We start from the raw sequence: 3,417 nt of genomic DNA, 5'->3' as shown, positions 1-3,417 counted from the left end.
GTCACCTTCTCTGGAAAGTAAGTGAAGCTTTTGCTGTGTAGATGAGCTGGCACTGACTGGCATGAATCCCAGTGGCTCCCACGCCTTCAGGGAAGCTCCATCCAGTCAGGCCAGACAAGCAGCACCTAGGTCTTATTCTTGCCTGGCTTCTCTTGGAGGCCCTGGGGCTTGGAGTTGTAGACCAATGCCTCATACCATTTCTTGCTAAATTGAGCAGTGTTTGCCACTCAGTTCCAATGGTACCTATAATTAATTCTGCCCTGATCGTAACAGGATCATATGGACTTAAGAGGCTTTAGAAGTGAGGCATGGTGGTATACACCTGCATTTTAGCACTGAGGGATGTTGAGGCAGGAAGATCTCAATTTTGAGTACTACACAGGTAACTTAATGAGGCTGTGTGTCAAATTTTTTTTTTTTTTGCGGAACTGGGGATTGAACTCAGGCCCTTGCGCTTGCCAGAGAAGCTCTTATTCCACTGAGCTATCTCCCCGGCCCCTCAAAATTTTTTTAAAAAAGGTTTTTCTTTTTTTTTTTTTTAAAGGGTCTGGGAATGTAACTCAATGCAAAGGGTATGGATTGCACTCCCAGTATTAGGGGAATTGGGTGGAGAAATCTTTAGACATAACAGACAAATGCAGGCTGCAGAATAGAAGGACAGAGGAGAGGCAAATGTGCCTCCGCTTCAGGATCTAGGCTGCTCTTCTGTCCTAAACATCAGAACAATTGGTTCTTGTACTTTTGGACTCGGGGACTTGTACTAGTGAGTCCCCAGTTTCTTAGGCCTCTGGACTTGAGCCGAGCAGTGATACTGACCTCTCTGGTTCTCAGGCTTGATTTTTTTTTTTTGCGGAACTGGGGATTGAACTCAGGCCCTTGAACTTGCCAGGGAAGCGCTTATCCCACTGAGCCATCTCCCCGGCCCTTCTCTGGCTCGTTGATGGTACATTGTGGGATCCCCGAGGCCCCCACAGTCGCCTGTACTGACGCTCTCCATATACAGTACGCATCTGCCCGGTTCTGGTCTGTGAAGAACCGTGGCCTTCGTCGGGTCTCTGCCCCTCTCGAGCCTCTGCTTCCCAATCTGTAAGCGGGAGGTGTGCTAGCCAAGGGCTGCGTGGGGCTGGTGATGTAACGCACACAGTGCACAGAGAGGGAGCTTCAGTAAGCGTCACACACTGTAATGCAATTACTGGCATCTAACACAATGCTTGACACATCATTGGCATTCAAAAAATATTTAATAAGTAAATGGGTGAATGTTTACTTGTCAGCACCTCCCCACTTCTACCTTATAAGGTTTCAAGGACAGGGACCCTTTTTTTAAATTTTTTTTACGGAACTGGGGATTGAACTCAGAGCTATCTCCCCACCCCCCTCATTTTTTAAAAATATATTTTATTTTTTAAAGAATACCAAATAGGGACCAGGGAGATGGCTCAGTAGAATAAGTGCTTACCTGGCAAGTGCAAGGGCCTGAGTTTAATCCCTAGTTCCACAAAAAAAAAAAAAAAAAAAAAAAAAAAATAGCAATAAGGAAAACAGTAACAGAAACAATACAAAATTTCACCAAACAAAGTAATAGGAATTCAACAATAGTTGCTGTATTGCATGATGTTATCTTCAAATTAGTTGTTTAGGTTCCAATTTTATTTATTTCTGTGTTCTCTGTATTGACCAGAATGCCTGGCACATGGGAGTGCTTAGTAAATGCTTGCTGTTTGGCCTGCGGAGATAATGGATGTGGACAGCTGTCCTCTGTGGGGCTGCAAGCCGCAAGGTGATTGAGAATTTGCTAATGGAGAAATCAGCTGACACCAACTGAATCTTAACTTCTTCGGGTTTTTTTTTGTTGTTGTTGTGGTTTTTTTTTGGTTGCTAAGCATAATTATTATTTGAATCTTTGCTTCTTAAAGGAAATTTCTTTTTTTCTTTTCTTTTTTTTTCTTTTTTTTTGCGGAACCAGGGATTGAACTCAGGCCCTTGAGCTTGCCAGGCAAGTGCTTATTCCACTAAGCCACCTCCCTGGCCCCAGGAAATTTCTTATGTCCTGATATGTTACCAGAAGCACCTGGTCCCATTGATGAAATCTTTTTGCCTAAAAAATTGAATTTCAATCAAGTCAACCTCTACATCTAAGTAGCTTGTGTTACACATGAGATAGAGGAACATATTTAATGATATCTCCAGAATGCACTTGAGCCCGGGGCAGTGAAGGGACCACCAGCCATGTGACAATACAGGACAAAAGGCTGCATGACAAAATCAGCCTCTGGACACAATCAACCATTATCTTTTATAGCACCGCATGTTTTAGCAGGCCAGTCATGAGACTCAGCGAAAAACCACAGCAGTAGAATGTTTGCATAAAATGAGAAATTGTTACCAAGTAGAAAACCTAAACAATCCTTTGAGCTTCACTTGCTCTCGGTCAACTTAAAACCACTTGTTTTGGAGGTCACACAGCTGGGCACTACATTATTAGCTTCCCGCTCTGACTTATGGGTTATGATAATGGTTGCCTGGGTTACTTCCCAGGGGTCTGAAGGCCACTTTTGCTGAGAACACTGACTTCATTTGGGCCCACAGTTGTTGGATGGGTGAATAGAATAGGCAAGGGGCGTGGCATCTCTGTCTCCATCTTGTGTCTGTCCCTTCTGCTGCCTCAGGCCTGATGCTTTTGCTAAGCTTGTTCTAAGTAGGTGCCTTAGACCACTGAGCCATCTCACCAGCCCCAAAATGTGATTTTTTTAAAAAAATAAACCATTAGGGGCTGGGGAGTTGGCTCAGTAGAATAAGTGCTTCCCTGGCAAGAGCAAGGGCCTGAGTTTAATCCCTGGTTCTGCCAAAAAATCAAAAAAACAAACAAACATCTCAAGGAATACCCATTAGTTGTTTTTTGTTTGTTTGTTTGTTTGTTTTGTTTTGTTTTTTGTTTTTTTTTGTTTTGCTGAACCGGGGATTGAACTCAGGCCCTTGCATTTGCCAGGGAAGCACTTATTCCACTGAGCCATCTCCCCGGCCCCAAGGAATACCCATTAGATCATATTGAGGAATTATTATTAATTTTATTAGGCATGATTACTTAATATCATGAGGGTTGTGTTTACTTTTTTTTTTTTTTTTTTTTTTGGTACCAGGGATCAAACTCAGGACCTTACATTTGCCAGGCAAGCACTTACTCAACTGAGCTATCTCCCTGGCCAAGGGTTGTGTTTAAAAATCATTTTTACGGGGCTGGGGAGATGGCTCAGTAGAATAAGCGCTTCCCTGGCAAGTGCAAGGGTCTGAGTTCAATTCCTGGTTCCACAAAAAAAAAAAAACCCAAAAACAAAACCCCCCGAATTAAAAATCATTTTTACCACAAATGCAGACTATAATCTTTACAGAGAATATGACATGAATTTGCTTTAAGCT

The sequence above is a fragment of the Octodon degus genome, unplaced genomic scaffold, assembly GCF_000260255.1.
Source record: "Octodon degus isolate 3935 unplaced genomic scaffold, OctDeg1.0 scaffold00011, whole genome shotgun sequence".
NCBI lineage: Eukaryota > Metazoa > Chordata > Mammalia > Rodentia > Octodontidae > Octodon > Octodon degus.
The sequence above is the reverse complement of the archived record's forward strand: the minus strand, read 5'-3'. Positions refer to the sequence as shown.